Raw genomic sequence first — 18,517 nt, 5'->3', positions numbered from 1 at the left:
TAATGCACTGTGTAGTGTAGTGTAGTGTTTTGTATGATTTCGAAATGTTATGTATCAATTGTATGTTCTGTCTACCAGTAAAGTAAATACATATAATGTGTGTTTATATGGGAAAATACAAAATGTGTTCGTATAGGCCTTGGTCAGAAGCTCAAAATAGCAATGAAAAAAAAATATAGGGCCAGAAAACTTGTGTCTCGGTGAGATCTTCAACGACGTCATCACAATTGTCAAGTATTTTCATAATCAGCTGTGATGAATTTCTTGCAAAATTGCAATGGTTTTAATATATTTAATATAAATAATTTGATCCCGTGGTTTGATAAGCCGACAGCTAAATTGTGTGGGGTTTTAAGGCCCCCTTTGAACGTAGTCCGAAAATGGGGACTTGTAATCATACCTCGTTACTTGGTTACGTCCATAATGGGTTCTTAAAGTGCCTTAATATTTTGCCTCTATTTAAAGCCAGTTGATGTTCTATATGTTCATGGTCTTCAATGTATGCCTTGCAACAAAAAATGATAAGATTTTCGCTTTCCACCTACATTTGTATATATTTTTTAAACAATAAAATAAAATGATTTAACATAATAGTTTTCAACTCATAAAAGCCAAGTATAATATTCTGTACGTTACAAACTATATTTGAGATTGAATTTGTCACACGCAACGTAATATTACCGTAATTGGTATAGTACAGGTGTGATGGTTCAAATACCAAAATGGCAACAGTAACAGAAAGACTTCCCTGGCGGCGATGATAAAATACGAACACGGAGCCAACAGATGAGGTTTCAACTGGTACTGGTATTATTATACTCTGCAAACATCAAGTACAATAACGCGGTAAAAATCCACTACTCCAATAACTAGATACTTAAACTCCAATACAATTCAACGAGATCTCCGATCTGATCTCAGTGCTCAACTCCCCTATATATACCCACACTGTCTATAAATAGACCATTACATCAGCATACATAATGAGTCTGTAACTTACTACAAATTTCTAGAATGTTCCATTACCTTCTATTGCCTCCTACAGTGTTCTATTACCTATTCAACCAGTTTCTAAAAATTCCACCCAGACACAGTAGGTTCTAGAACATTCTCAGTCACACGGAAGTGGTAAACAAGTCGTATGCGACAGAATTACAGTTTTTCCCACAACGACTGTACACAATGGCATTCCACGAAAAAGTGCTCTATGGTGTCAATTTATGTATGACACATAGTATATGGAGGAGAGGCTACTAACTTCCATTCAAAAAGTTTTGAAAACGTTGGAATGTATCTATGGATAATTTGAAACTGGCTTTAAATAGAGGCAAAATATTAAGGCACATTAAGAACCCATTATGGACGTAACCAAGTAAGGAGGTATAATTACAAGTCCCCATTTTCGGACTACGTTCAAAGGTCTATTATATTAGGTGAGTAAGGAGCAGCTTGTTCAAGTGTTACCTATTCAAGGCATATATGTAGAAAAATCACGAGACAGTTTTTTTTCATCGACAATAACTTGTTTTTTTGTTGTTGTTCAGCTGTTTTCTCCAATACGGCGTTCGGTTTAATACAAACTGATCTCGGTATGTACAATTTTATTATATTGCATACAAACATATACCAGTATTATCTCTCTCAGTTCACGATTATGAAATACACGAAATCCAACAAAACTCATCTAATATATACCAAGAATCGCCTTCGTCAGTTCTTCTAGCTGGGGAACAATGTATTTCAATTTTTTGATAATCTATTTTTGAAAATGACGTCATTTTCCACGAAGTCACGCTTGCTGCGTGCGCCCTTTATTCTGTTTATCCCATATGCAGTGAATGTAATCTATTCACTGTTATTCGATATATTCGGCTGTGTCAACATCGTAGAATAACTACGTAGCAATAATTTCCTGAGCCATAAGACAATAGCCTTTGTATAGAGTCAGTTATGAGTATTTCAATGCCTATCGAGGTCGAAGTGGTAGGAGAAGGTGGGTCAAGCAATGGTAAGTATGACTTTTTTCCATGTAAGTCGGGATGTTACTATACTTAGCCCTAAGTACAGTCCTGTACGCTGGCCTCCTTCCGCTGATCATTCGGTCCCCACAGTCTTGAGAAATCATATAGACCAGGGATTCGACACTATGTGAAGGGCTGCATCGGCCAATTTAAGAGCCATTCAGCTTTGCAGCTAAGAAATAAGCAGGTGATATGTATAACTATCCCAAATACTGTAACTGTAAGCGAAATTACAGAAGATTTCCCACCATGGTCGATCAAATCGACATTTTCCAACGTCAACAGAAAATATACGCCGCCATCTTGTTCTTGACGTATTTATAAACAAAATATCGTTTCGTTGCATAAAACTAGCTTTCGCCAACGTTCCAGTGTTGTAGGTTCGTTTTTCGGCAATCGTGAAACGGCAGAAAGGTTTTCCGCCATAAGTTTGTAGCCGGGTGTCAAATCCCCAGTCTATACGACTTCTCAGGACTGTGGGGCCGAATTATCAGCGGAAGGAGGCCAACGTACAGGACTATACCAAAGGCTATGACTATACTGTGCAGCGTGGTATCACGGTCAGCGAGTACACGGACTTCTTTGGGTATGATCCTCGAGAAGATGGTACCATATATGCCACAAACCTTACAGAATAAAAATTGCTATCCGCATAGCTTGGTCCATTAAGTGACAATAAAGACTCGTTTGCCTATAACTGAATCCTATTTACGTCCGCGAGCAGATGTCACTCATTCAACGTTGTTTTGGCAATCTATGATAAATCCTACGCACTGAGGAAAACGTGATAAAACTCATATTATAAAAACGTCATGAGGTCGAGAACTCTCGTTCAGATTTACTACACTGTACGTGTTTAGGGTATTATCATTCCGATGCCGGTGAGTTTTACATTCTACAAATAATGTAATCGTGTGTTTAGTGAAGGTCGACCATATTTATTGTGCGTTAACGTAAGTGTATCTGTTTTTGAAATAATAATTAGCAGTGAAAGTGCAATACGAGATCTTGGGAAATTCCAAATATTGTGCGTATGTGCATTCAAATGGTGCGAGTTGCCTGACTCGTTCCGTTATCAAATCGGTTAACCCATGCTGATATTTAACGCTAGGTTTTTTAAGTTCCCGTTCGGACGAAAACGGAGTCGAATCATCGACTATTTTTCGAACATAATTGGTTCGATGCCATTCATATATTCAGCTTTTGTGTCTGGTTAATGATATATTTAGGGGGACACAGGCAAACAAGTTTGTGTATTAGTTTAGAGGCGACCAGTTGATTAACAACTAAAGCTCGCCCTCTGTACGACATTGAGGACGCATATTTGGTAAACCAATCCAACTTGGACTCTGTTTTGTCTATGATGTCTGACCAATTTTTCTCTACCCATGAGAGTTCATTGCCAAGGAAAGTTCCAAGGAATTTGAGGCCAACATTGTTCCAATTTATGTTTAAAGGGTGGTCATTCCTCGTTTTCCAGCTTCCAACCCAAAGACCTTGAGATTTTGCATAATTAATGCGGGAGTTACTGGCATTTTCGTATATGCTCAACCAGTCCTGTAGTCTATTGAAGTCAGTATTGTCACTTAGAAAGAAACTGACGTCATCAGCGTATGCGGTGAGCTTGGTTGTTTGTGTTGAATTTGGAAGCTGCAGACCGTGTACACCACTTTCGGTTCTAATTTTGTGGAGCAGTGGTTCAATAGCAATGGCATACAGTTGCCCAGAGAGGGAGCAACCTTGGCGTATGCCACGCATGAATGGAAGAGGTGTAGTCAGTGAGCTGTTTACACGAACAAGACATTCCGTTTGTGTATAGATTAGTTTAATAAACTTGATGAATTGCTCACCAAAACCAAAGGCTTGCAAAGTTTTTAGAAGGTAACCATGGTGTACACAATCAAAAGCTTTTTCCTGGTCTAAAGCGACCACACCCAGTGTTATGTTGTTTTTATTTGCATACGCGATGACGTCACGCATTAGGCTGATGTTATCAAAAATCTGTCGACCTGGTATACAGTAACTTTGGTCGACATGAATAATGTTGCCTAATGCAGGTTTCAATCTAAGAGACAGTGCTTTTGTAAAGATCTTATAGTCAGCACACAATAGACTAACAGGGCGCCAGTTTTTTAGCAGGTTATTGTTTCCCTTTTTAGGGAGAAGTGTAATGATAGCACGTCTGCAAGAAATGGGTAGTTCACCAGACTGAACTGATGCCTGAAAAACCTCAAAAAGATCAGTACCAAGGGTGGACCAGAAGTGTTTGTAAAATTCCCCAGGGAGACCATCAACACCTGGGGACTTACCAACTGCAATAAGTTTGACTGCTGATGTTAGTTCGTCAAATGTAATTTCAGCCTCACAGTCTGATTTTAATGTGTCGTCAAGTTGAGGGAGACCAGTTAGTAATTTCTGTTGGCACTCTTGTGACATAGGGCCAGGTGAAAATAGATCTGTGTAAAAATCTTTTACTATTTGTCTCATTTCATGGGGGCTATCAGTGATGGTTCCATCTTGTTTCTGCAGCTGTGTCATCATTTTCCTGCTCCCCTTTTGTTTTTCAATGTTGAAAAAGAAGGATGTTGGAGCATTATTCTCATTAAGAACCCTGTGTCTGGATCTTATGGCTGCTCCCCGGACTTCGTTTTTTACCAAGTTTTCATATAGTGTTTGCTTCTCCTTGAGTTGGTTTGTAAGACTGGGGTTAGTCTGTGCTTGTTGTTCCAAGGCGCTAATTTCACTTTGCATATGAGCTTTAGTCTGTCTGAAGCTTGTGTGTAGCTTAGCAGTGTATTGTTTGGTTAAGTCTTTTATTTTCAGTTTTCCCACATCCCACCACAGTTGAATTGTTTTAAAACGGTATTTTTCCTTTCTCCAGGTTGACCAGTAATCTCTGATTATATTGCAGTACTCCACGTCTTCAATGAGGCTAGAGTTGAAGCACCAGACTGGATTACGATTTTTAGTGAAAGTGAATGAAAGGTAGAGTGTAACAGGGCGGTGGTCGGAGAAGTTAAAGTGAGGCTGAATAGTGGCAGACTTAATTCGTGTGGCAATGGACTTGGTAATGTAAAAAGTGTCAATGCGAGATTTACTTTCATTTCTACTCCAGGTGTATTGTCTGGTTGTGGTATTGTGGTAGCGCCATGCATCGACAAGTTTGAATCGACGACAAATGTTGGACAGTAAGTTGGAAGATGGTAAATGGGTTTCTGGGCTGTTTGCCCTGTCATTTTCAGCATTTAGGGTACAATTGAAGTCTCCCCCGATGACCACTGGATCAGTATTTAGACTGTTTAGGAGATGTTTTAATAACTTAAAAAAATCAAGTCGTTCTACACCATTGGTTGGCGCATACACATTAATAAGGTGTACTGGCAGATCCTCTACTTCCGCATGGATGTGTAGGAGGCGTCCGGGAACAACATTGTTTGTATTGATAACACTGACATTTTTCTTTGGGTTGAATAGAGTAGCTACACCAGCAGAGTGGCTGTTTTCATGGGAGAAGAATATGGGGGCTCTCCATACTACTTGCCATTGGGCCTCATCAGCAGGTTCTGTATGTGTTTCCTGGAGGAAGCAAAAATCACTTGAATGATTGGTTTTGAGAAGTTCAAAAAGTTGGTAGCGTTTAAATGCGTCACGACATCCATGGACGTTCCATGTCAGCGCAGATACATCAGCCATGTACGAAACAGAGAACAAGACCAGGAAAAACCAATTCATGAATGTTATTTAAAAAACATTGGATCAAGACACGTCGACTATTCCATGTTTTGCAGGTGCTAGCACAGAGACAGATGAGTTCAAACTGGCAGTATTGAAAGTTAAGCAGAACAAAGGGGTGGCTCATGATGCTAATCGCTATTTCGTGTCTGATTATACACGAGTTATAAAGCAGGATAGCTACCTTAAAAAGAGAGCCGGCACTATGATAAGCGTGGCTATAGTATGATGTGTATTTATAAAAAGTCTGGTCGTTTGATTTTAGAATATTAAAAAATGTATGATATAGACAAGACCCAAGTAACGACATTGTTGTCATGGTGACAATAGCTTGTACACTTGTTACACATTCAGGTGTAACATAGGATAGTTGAAAGTCAACTATGAGAACCAGTTTCAAATTTGAGTTTAAAATATTAAACAATGCCTGATATAGGCACAACCCAGATAACGACGTTGTTGTCATGGTGACAATAGCCTGTACATTTGTTACACACTCAGGTGTAACATAGAATAGTTGAAGCCCAAACATGAGAACCAGTTTCAAGTTTGATTTTAAAATATTACAAGATGCGTGATATGGACACAGCCCAGATACCGACGTTGTTGCTATGGTGAACATGGTTTGTACACTTGCTACACACTCGGGTGTAACATAGGATAGTTGGAACCCAACTATGAGAACCAGTTTCAATTTTGATTTTAAAATATTAAACGATGCGTGATATAGACACAGCCCAGATAACGACGTTGCTGTCATGGTGACAATAGCTTGTACATTTGTTACACACTCAGGTGTAACATAGAATAGTTGAAGCCCAAACATGAGAACCAGTTTCAAGTTTGATTTTAAAGTATTAAAAGATGCGTGATATCGACACAGCCCAGATAACGACGTTGTTGCCATGGTGAACATGGTTTGTACACTTGTTACACACTCAGGTGTAACATAGGATAGTTGGAACCCAACTATGAGAACCAGTTTCAAGTTTGATTTTAAAATATTAAGAGATGCGTGGTATAGACACAGCCCAGATAACGACGTTGTTGCCATGGTGAACATGGTTTGTACACTTGTTACACACTCAGGTGTAACATAGGATAGTTGGAACCCAACTATGAGAACCAGTTTCAAGTTTGATTTTAAAATATTAAGAGATGCGTGGTATAGACACAGCCCAGATAACGACGTTGTTGCCATGGTGAACATGGTTTGTACACTTGTTACACACTCAGGAGTAACATAGAATAGTTGAAACAGAACTATGAGAACCAGTTTCAAGTTTGATTTTAAAATATTACAAGATGCGTGATATAGACACAGCTCAGATACCGACGTTGTTGCTATGGTGAACATGGTTTGTACACTTGCTACACACTCGGGTGTAACATAGGATAGTTGGAACCCAACTATGAGAACCAGTTTTAATTTTGATTTTAAAATATTAAACGATGCGTGATATAGACACAGCCCAGATAACGACGTTGCTGTCATGGTGACAATAGCTTGTACATTTGTTACACACTCAGGTGTAACATAGGATAGTTGAAAGTCAGCTGTGAAACCGAAAACTATGTATATAGTATTGAGCAATGAGTAATGTAAAAAATTGCCACAGAGTACAAACATTGCTGCTACGGTGATAGTTGACACACCAGTTACAAACTTTGATGTACCACAAAAGGGTTGAATATCAACTACGGAATTAATTTCCAGGCATGGTTTTACATTTTTAAACCAAGAACAGAGTAGACAATACCCAAAGAGCTCGAACGTTGTTGGCAAAATTGTCATACACATAATGGAGGATAGTTGAATATCGACTGCAAGAGCAATCTGCATGTTTGATTTCATAATATCAACGACTGAGCAGTACAGATAATACCCCAGAAGCATTGTTGCCATAGTGAACATACCTGAAGGACTAGTAGCAGAGCAGAGTTTCATTTCAACTGTGAAAACACTCCCCAAAATCGATTTGATGAATGTGACAAATAAGGATATTAAGTAGCACAATGTAGGCAAGAAGACAGATGTTAAAATCTGACCAGCAATGACTATGAAGAGCATAGAACCAGTTATTGGAACAATAAATAATATAATAAAACTAAGACTCATATATGGATGAATATGAGAACAACAAATAGACCATTGGTACGTCACAAGTGGAGAGTCCATTATTGTAGTTGTCATGATACAATTTACTGTTTATCTCTTTTTGACCTTCTACTACAGGTAGTAGAAATACCACGCTTTTTATCGAGGATTTCATTGCTCCGTTTGTTTTCAACTGGTGTTCTTGTGATCCCAATATTTTTAGCGATTCTGCAGGATAGTCGTTGGATGCGGACCTTTTCCTTGGACGGCAAGTCATTGTTTTTGCGGAAATCAGTTAGCGATCTTATTAGTAAGCGGAGGTCAGGACAAAACTGGCTTGCTTGTTCCATAAGATGTTTTGAGTTGTAGGACTCGTCTAGAAATTTCTGCAAAGAGTCGTGTGGAAGTAGAGAAACTTCTACATCAGCTGCACTCTCCTCCTGGAGAAATTGGGACACATCTGACACGTCAGAAGCGACAGACTCTACATCGTCCATGTCGTGAAAGGGAAAGGATGATGAGGTCTGCTTCCTGTCAAAGACATCAATGGGTGTTGCAGTGACAGCAGCGTAAGAGAGAGGAAAAGCGGAGAGGGTTTGTACCTCCGCCGCACCAGTGGTAGTTGTTGAGCCGTTTGGTTGAGCTTCAGTTGAGCGAGTGGTTGTGTCAATTGTTTCAGTGGAATGCGGGTCTGTTTGAATGAGTGACGGTGTGGGTGTATTGTCATTGACACACTCATTTTGAGTGGCATCATTTGCATTAGAAAGGACTGAACGCGTGGCAGATTGTTTGTTTTGAGCTGGTTCAGATGACGTTGTGTCGATCGCTTCGTTCATATTTGTTTCTTTACGTATATTAGCGTTTTGTATGGTATCGATTGTGCTGTTTTCACTATCTGTAACATAATCGGTTTGCATATCATTTGGGGGAGTGTTATCATCATGGTTTGGGTTTTGATTTGCGTTTTTGTTATCGTTTTGAATATCAGTTTGTGGGTTTGTATTGTTAGTGACTGCGGGTGTAGGTACAGGTGTTATAATCTGACTACAGTTACGTTGAGTGTGGCCTTTTTTGTGACATTTATAACAGATAATTTCGTCCGTTGACAAATAAATGCGATAAGTACGCTCCTCAAAAACGACATTAAGCACACCTTCTAGTTTATCCTGATCGCACAGCATGTATACTTGTCTGCGAAAACTTTTAACGTGTCTCAAATTGGGACTTTTGCAGCCTAGTGGAATTGTATTTATTTTGCTGACTACTTTACCATACCGTAAAAGTTGTTCTTATAGTAGGTAGTCGGGTATAAACGGGGGTACACCAGATAGCACGACTTTCGTTGCGGGTTTTACGAGTGGTTGTACAGTAATAAATGTGTGCTCAATTCCACACCCAGATGCACACACAGATTCAGCAGATTCAATTGAATTAAAGAAAACAATTACGCTGCCATTAGCACGAGAGGCTGCAACAATTTTTTCCGGACCACAAAGCTGTGAGAAAGCCTCAACATATTTTTCAATTTTAACGCCATCCAGTGACATGCATTTGACTCCATGCTTTCGTGTCAGCCCAGCAAAGGGGTTGACACGTGTACTCGTCGTGGAGGCGGCCATCTTGGCAGGCCTCTTGACGAGTAACACAAACAGAGAAAACTAAAACAACTGAAAACAGGGCAGATTTTGCCAAAACAACCAAGAGATGCACCAACCTAAACGGGAAAGTATTTACAAAAATGGTGCAATGAAATAAGGTGTAATAACTGACCTATAAAAGGATGAAAAATCGAATTACCAGGAGAGCGATGTACCAGCGTGTGTATGCTAATTTACATACATACATACATACATACATGATATTGTATTTATTCTCGAGTTATAAAATCTGGTACTATGAAATATTTACATAACTGTTGCATAGTAATGGTAATACATAAGTAAACAAATAATTAATTGTTAACGAATAAGTTGTTTACAACCAGTACAGGTAAGGACAAACTATAATTGATAATGTACAATGCAATTAAAATGAAAAATACAAATAATATACCATATGTACAATGTCTCGAAGCGGGATATGTAAATGATATATAAATGATTTCAAGTATATATAACTTATAATACATAACGTATATAATAACAGAGTAGTAATTAATCAGTTATTTAATTTCGTTTTCAGTTCATTACTGTTCATTTTTATTTAAAATTTTGTCCACGTCTAGTGTAATGTTTTTTGGATTTCTTCATTGGTGCTTTCTGCTCTTTGTTTTCCCCGACTTTTACATGCCTCGATATAATGTTTGTTAAGCTTCGATGTAATTCGTTGAATACGTAATTTATTCTTACTGTTAGTTTCCGTACTTTTGCGTAGACATGTTAGCGATCTAATTAGAAGTTTCAAGTCAGGGCAAAATTCAATTGCGTGTTCAATAATTCGTTTCGAGTTGAAGGAGTCTTCTAGGAAATTCCTTTGTGATTCAGTTGATAATAGCCTTTCATTTTCAATTGTATTTTCATCATTTGTGATGTAGGATACGTTTGATATATCAGAAGACATAGATTCTATGTCATCTCCATCGTCTGAAATATCGGCAGGAACAGTGTTTTTTGTATTAAAAACTTCCGAAACGTTTGATGTACGTTTTGTGTTGTCAGAAAATGCGAATGAAGAGCATGAAATGGTACTGGGCAGTGAAAACACGGGTGGCATTCGTACCTTTGCCTTTGTTGCAACTCTAACTGGTACAATCCCTTGTTTAGTTGTACGTGTATCCTCATTTGCGTCACTGGTGACAGTAAATGAACATTTAAATCCCGGCGGCATTGAGAACGAAGGGCAGGCTTCTACCATCTCTTTGTCGTTAGTTGTTCCAGTTAGTGTGGAGTTATCAGTCTCAGCAATATCTGTTTCACTAATCGGCACACCTGTTGCAGTTACCATGGGTACAGTTATGTTGTCAGTATTGGCGTTATTTTTAGTATCTTCATTAGCATTACAATCGTCTATGCACACGTCAAGTCTTTTGTCTTTCCCTGGAAGTGTGGCAATCGAGTTGTTTTCAATTTCAATAGTGTTCATTTCTAGTGATTGATTTACATCGTTTCATTGTGACTGGTTTTTATTTTCTTCAGTATCCACTAAATGATCCGTGGGTATTACAACATTGTCCTTATTAGTATATTGTGATTCATTTGCGTTTCCATTACTTTCCACTGCAATCTGCCTGTCAACTGTTGAAGTTTGTTTTGTTCTTGGGTTGTCTTTACAATTTCGTTTAATGTGACCTTTTTTGTTGCATTTATAACATGTAACATCATCAGTTGATAAATATATACGGTAGATCTGTCCCCTATATGGCACATTGATTACGCCATCGAGTTCACCATCATTGCAGATCATGAATACTTGTCGGCGAAAAGATTTAACATGTTTCAATGTCGGTTGTTTGCAGCCCAAAGGGATTGACCTGATAGCACTAACAGTGCGACCATAATGTGACAGTTCAGTTTTCAGTAAATCATTCGGTAGAAACGGAGGAACTCCCGATAACACAACTTTTGTTGCTGGCTTAACCAGGGGCTCCACATATACACTAGAATGCCCAATAGCAAAACCAGTAGAGCATACCTTTTCAACTGCTTTCACAGTGTCAAGAAAAACAACGACTCTGCTACTTACTCGAGCTGCAGCAATAATATTTTGTGGTGCAAGCGTGTTTGCAATTGCCTGTACATAAGCTTCAATGTCCACACCATAAAGAGATTCGCATTTGATCCCGTGATTAGGTGTTAATCCAGTAAACAAGTTATCACCATTATCTGAAGACAACATGGCGGCCGCCATATTGGAAATCAGCTGTTCGCGGACCTGAAAAGGTCCACGAGATAAAAAACGACTATAATACGTCAATAAAAGATCTGTAAACTCCAAAAACGTACCAAAATGTTCGGTTAATGTTCACGGATATGGTAGTTCACAGATTTGAATCCAAAGGTGCAGCAAAAGCGCGAAAGAAACAATTTGTGTAGGAGCTCTTCTCAGTACATGTACATACATACATACATACATACATACATACATACATATATATATACATATATATATATATATATATATATATATATATATATATATATATATATATATATATATATATATATATATATATATATATATATATATATATATATATATATATATATGAATTATGCAAATACTACAATAAAACATGTACTAATGTCGGGAAAATACGTATGTTTTTTTTTGCTAGCTTCCACGAGAAAATGTCGACGCTGCTGTACAGTCTCTGTTAGCAAGTTTTCCTGTTCACAGTGGTATATATGGTTGTTGTGGGTCGTTTGTAACAAAGGTTATCCTATGGGGAATGTTCGGAATTTTTCTTTTCAATGTGCTTGGGGGAGTCACTGTACTCATCGGGTTCCCTGTGTTTCTTGATCGGGATGATGTTTTACTTTTTTTCGTCTTGTTCGTGCCAACGATCCTCATAACAGTTGCTTTATTATGTTGTCTTTTCACGGTAAGTTTCTTTAATTACCTATATCTCTTTTCCAAATCATTTATCCAAACGTTTCATTCAATAAATTAAATCCATTACACTCATTTCGCCATGTTCATAACAAGATGCAAATAACATTTTATTGTATATTATATTTCAAAGCAAGTTAGAAACAAAGAAAGCACTATGGTGTTCAATACACTGATGCATGGCGGGGGTCGATGCGATACCATACCGCATTCCCACATATTTTGCATTATACTTGGCAGTAACTTATTATTATACAAGTTGTCCTGCTTGTACTTGAAATGTATATAACACCCCCAACTGTAGGCAAAAAAGTGTTTGTAAAATCGTTTTCGTCCATTGACGTAATTTCATTTCCGCCACAGAATTATGCGTAAGAGTGAATGTTTGGTCTAGGTAAATTATTCTTTCATCAATACATGAATGTTTTTATTGTTTCATTAGTGTCCTCGAATACACAGGGCACCTGAACGTCAAGCTAATTTACATCTCATTGATCATGGGTTAATTGTTGGACTGGCGCGTACACATAAGACATCTTGCAATTTTGGTGTATCCTTTTTTAAATGTGCAAATTCGATAAAGTTAAAGGGCAGTGGTCGACGCGCCGCGTCATGTTCGATGTGGGTAAAATACATTGTTTGTGTTTATGACCACCGCTTTTTAAACAAATAATTTTCATTGTTTAAATCTAAACGAGATTATGCGTGCACCATACTGTCTTTACATTATTTCCCATACATGTGTAGATATACTTTGTTTATTTCCGAACCTCACGATGCTTGGTAAGTAATTCTTGATTCCTATTTCTCTCAGTCGACGAGTTTTACCTTAATCTTATTTATGTATCATTTAGTGTTACAATTCTCCATTTTAAATATTAACCCTAACAACAAGTTCAATTCCAGTCAGAACTAACAGCGGCCGTTGCACTCAATCCAAGGTAGCCTGACGAGGTCGCTTGAGTTGCACGCTCCATGGTGCTCCAAACCCAACACACGGCTGACAGAACGATGTAGATTTTTTGTCGATACCAATCCAATTGCAGAAACGTCAGATAGTGACTGTCACCTAAGAGTTTATTTGTTTGTTGACATAGTGTGTGATAAGTTGCTGGCAAATATCCGCCTGTGATTTCTGCCGTCAATGTCAACACGGCTTTGATTGACGGTGTTACTATAACCACCAAAATAAATATACATTGAACTAATTGCAAGAAGGAATGTAACCTTTTTAGGTTCAGTCATTCTAGCAAAAAAGAGGAACCAACCCGTCACAAATTGCAACAGAAATAATTTATTCACAGTGCTTTGCGGAAAGGTATCTAGATAGACATACTAAGTGTCTAGGAAAATCTAGGCTTCCTAAATATACCTAATTGGCATATATTCAAAATGACCGTTTTGCACATTTTGAAAACACGAAAATATAAATATTTGAACATATCTTTAATTGTAGATGAGGTAATTTAAAAAATTATGATGCTATGGTACTAAATGTGTCGGAGAAGGTATGAGAGTACCAAATGTGTTTATTGGGTAGATGAAAATTAGCATTAATCCAATATGGCCACGATAATATAATTATTTAATGTAACTTCTTTTCCGGCTTCTCTTCTATGTGGAATAAGTAATAAGTTTAAGATTTTAAACAGAATCGTACAATACGGAAAAGATGTAAATAAATGGTTTCCTTGGTAGACGGATGCTTCATTTGCATAAATCCAATATGGCCGTCACATCTAAAAGAAAAACTAAAGGAATGACACACCTTGGATCTACAAATCTGCTATACTACATACATAATAGACCATTTAAACGTAAATGTTCAACTCTATAAACTATATTTTTGATTTAACAAACTGTATTACATAGTTATAATTCTGTCCAAAAGTTTATTGTTTGATTAATGTAATTGCTAATCGTCATCGCTATCTTTATCAGATATCTGAACTACATTTGTGCATCCGGATCCTCGACATAGACCACAAACTGCAGAACATTCAAGGTTGTGCTTTCTGCAGGTACATCTGAGACTGCGACAGTCTGTGGAGCAGTTGCATCTCACTATCATCAAAAGAAATTCAGATACAGAAATGACGATCCGTTGTGGATCGCGTCCTGGGATTTGCTTTCTGGCGAGAAACCCGATTCGTGTCTTTATCACGATTGTCCATAAAGGAGACACCCCGTCCGAGAAAGACAGGGCCCCTAGTTGAGCCCGACGCCTACCCGAGGCGAGGGTGAGAAGGAAAACTGTTTTTCACGTCAAATAGGATAGGAGAGGCTTGCAATTGCAATCTAGGCCTCTGATTAAACAGTAAACAGTCTCCCAATGGTAGGACAACCGGCTAGCCTCGTCCCCAGAGAATCTCAATGGTGGGTGTCAAGGCTGACCTATAGCCAACAATCGCTGAAAGTACAGGACCATTTCGTTCAAACGATGGACGAAAAGTCAGCTGTCTGAAAAGTCAGCCCACCTCCGTGTCGAACTCCCTGGCCAGGAACACCAACTGTTGTGTTGGCTGAGGGTGGGACTTGCTCGATTAACTAGGAAGCACAACTGGTCTAGAAAATCTGGTGTTAGCCTTACTGTTTGACTAACCACCCCTTGTCGGGTTATGTAGCAAGCAGCCATCTAGGTACCCGTTGATGTGTATTTTGCGAATCCACAATATTGATCTTGCCGACGAGACATACACTATTCTGTGAGGTCTGATGCTGTTCGGACTGCGAGGGACTACTCACGCCTACATGTCAGGCTAAATCCATGGATGATCAATCATAAGACTCAATCCCATAACAGACCTTGTTATTTTCAACAAAACACTCGTTCATTTTGAAAAATCATATTGTTGCATGGACGAATTTTGACAAGCAATGTCAGACGTACAAAGGAGTGTACAGACCACCACAAAGCAGGAGCAATTCGACAGGAGGTAGATAGTTTGCTTACAATGGGTGCTATACACAGGATAGGGGACCCGGCGTAAAGTCCGGGCTTCTACTCAAAAGTATTGGTGGGTCCAAAGATTACAACTGAGACTACAGGTGGCTGTGCCCCATTCTGGAGTACAAAAATGTTGGGCGTCGCCCCACCAAAATCAAGCTGAAATCCTTTGTGTCAGCAAAATTTGCCTCTCTAAATGCAGGAATGTGCGTTTTTAGAAGGTCTAGATTTATTTTTTTTAAAGTGGAGCATGCCCCGGACCCCGGGTTGGTGAGCAGATCTTTTCCCCATGCATAATTTCGTGACGCCGCCTCTGAGTCAAAATGTGTTATGGGTCTGTTGCACACACAAGCCTGTAACGCAGTTCGTCCATCAACTTTCCGAAGTCAGAAATATACATTAGACACCGAAAAATCAAGTCGGTAACATGGTGATTTATTCTATAACTAAATTATTAACATAAGTTACAGAGCATTCCAAAAATGTATAATTTAGATGCAGTTTTTTTTTCTGATGAGTGTCTTGTCTTGTCATGCACGCAATTAGTATTAATTATTCTGACAACATAAGCGAATTCTTCAATATGTCCGTCATTGCACATAGCTTTGATGGACAATAAATCCATAAATATCAGTTAAAATCGGATATTATTTATAATATCCGATTTACCAAAACCACGTGTGGAAAGGATATTGGACATTTGTTCCATGGATGTTCGAAACTGTAATATGCACGTGACATTTGATCTCGAATATTTTTGCTTCTTATGTCTCGTCTAAATTTGGTATAGATTTCCGAAAACATAGAACCAACATGTTGCTAGAATATGCATATAACCTGAAGTACAAATCTGATTGTAGTAGTAATTAAATACAGCGTAATACCAATTATTCAAACCATTACAATTAGAGTCAATCAGTAATGTATAATGACATTTAATCTATTCCCAGAACACATTAGAGCGATATCTGAAAGACAAGGCCAAAGGTTCTACCACAAATACAGGTTCAGTAAGTATGGCAACCACCATATTTAATTATTTTCTTCAATATTCTTTTGCAAATACATAATTCTGTATGACTGTGACATTATGATTACCAGTGCGTTCATGTCGAACCTGTTTTCATGTTTATAAATCGCCCTCTTTTGACAATTCGAAACCTTGTCATTTTAGCTTATGTACATTGTCAATTGCTTAAACAACATTGATTTTGCGCATGTTTTAGAAGTCTTGACGATGAGATTATATGTATGTTATACGTATGAAGGACCTCACGGTGAAATCACGCACGGGTGTGAATGCTTAAGCGTGTTCGCGGAAGCATGCAATTCTAGAAATGATAGATAGATTGATTCATAATACAGATTTTGTAAATTCGGTTATAATACTCCTGGAAGTCATGTCGATTGCACCAAAAATTGGAAAATTTCGCTATATATAGCACCAAATGACTGATTTTCAAAATTACTTGCCATGGTCAAGTCCTAAATTGCGTTGCCTTGATAATCATTGGGACTCATTTCGAAATGTAGTAATGATAGTTAATAATTGTAATGCATTATTCTAATGTAGGGCAGTACTTCCCCTGAGGAATGTATTCTGGAAGTCGATGATAATCATGAAGAACAAGAGTTGATTGAACCGACCACGTTGCGTGACGTTGATGAGAAGATAAAGGTTTGTTATTTTCACTGCTTGAACATTAAGTCGTGTTAACTTTTCTCCTGAACTGCTAGTTATTTTGTCTTTTTATCGCTTTTTGTTTGTTAATATATATACTAATGATATATACAATCTACGCACCTTTCAAAAGTGCTGGTAAGAATGAGCACTACTGCAACACAAATTTCCAGAATGTTACTCTTTTCACTTTCTTAAACAATATTAATTTTCAGGCTTCTGCCCGTGAGTACTTGGTTTCCGTATGTGGCCGATATGTCAGAATGGTGAATGAGAACCAATCGTACAAATCACCAACTGGATTTCGACACAGTAGAACAGGAATATGTTTGTGCCAGCTTGTACAACAAAACTGTTTCCACGAACTGGTGTGATTTTGCATTATTAGTCAAGTAAAGACACTGGTTGTTAAACACAGCAACTCAGTTATGAAATACATCAAATAATGTTTGTTTTTTTAAACATTTTTTAATTTTATTATTTTGTAAACTTTATCCATAGACAAAAAACAAAAAGTTTGGCAAAACGAATCACACAAATGTTTGGGTTCATAAACGGTCTTCGTCCCGTGTACGTTTCATGTTATCTTTTAATTCATTGATTTATATATTAGAAGCAATGTTGTTCGCATTTTATAATAATGACTTATAGCTCCCACATGGCAAACATATATCATAATAACTAATTACTTCTACTAACATAACTTGCATGAATGCAGCTTGCCGCGTGATACATGTGTAATCATTAGAAATATCGAAGGTTATATATATATATTGTATATATTATGTATATTATTGTTAGTAGTATATGGCAGTACAATTGTAAGTGTGCAACAATATGTGGCTGCCTTGTTGTTTTGTGCCAATTTTAAAGTGCACATTTATTTGTTTCTTAAATTAGTTGATTTTCATGAACGTACTATTAAATTATATTTTTCACAATTTCTCTTATTGTGTGATTTCTTTTGATTTCAATTGTTTCCATCATATGAACATATTGTCCGAGTCAAATCCAATAATGGTTCTCATTACTGCAATACCCTTTCATGGTGTTTCGTCGTGACAAAATTGCCTGTCATGTCTATATACATATTTATATGCGTGTATTAGCGGGCATATTGTAGTAATCTGTGCACACTGTATTGATATTCTAATTATATGTACACCTGGTTATGCCAGTACATCTGGTATGCGTGGTATAACAGAAATGTAATTCAATAAATTGTTGTCAGTATTCTAAAAGCCTTGGTCGTGTTTGTGTCTTGACATTGTACTGTGTATGTGCGTGCTTTCGTCATGAGATATATTACGAATATTATTTAATAGTTTTAGGTTGACCGCTAATAGGAAGCATTATTATTTAGTGTCTCTCAGAGTCAGGTGAATACGTACATATTTTGTTAAAGTTAAACGATCTTGATATATTCTCAATATCATTCAGGAATGACCAGTGTAATTAAGTTGTAAGTATTGTAATAACTAATATCAGAA

General features: G+C 37.7%; 1 long non-coding RNA gene across 1 annotated transcript; it reads left to right on the top strand.

The window, feature by feature from the left end:
• Nucleotides 1-12,630: 12,630 nt before the first annotated feature.
• LOC102805409 (uncharacterized) lies at nucleotides 12,631-18,268 on the top strand. Its single transcript, XR_014926773.1, has 5 exons — nucleotides 12,631-12,949; nucleotides 13,147-13,182; nucleotides 16,297-16,356; nucleotides 16,920-17,024; nucleotides 17,243-18,268. It is a non-coding gene; the product is annotated as an uncharacterized LOC102805409 (long non-coding RNA).
• The last annotated feature ends 249 nt before the right edge of the window (nucleotides 18,269-18,517 follow it).

This window comes from Saccoglossus kowalevskii, chromosome 17 (genome assembly GCF_978046115.1).
Source record: "Saccoglossus kowalevskii chromosome 17, keSacKowa6.1, whole genome shotgun sequence".
Taxonomy (NCBI): Eukaryota; Metazoa; Hemichordata; class Enteropneusta; family Harrimaniidae; genus Saccoglossus; species Saccoglossus kowalevskii.
This window is presented reverse-complemented; position numbering and strand designations above follow the sequence as displayed.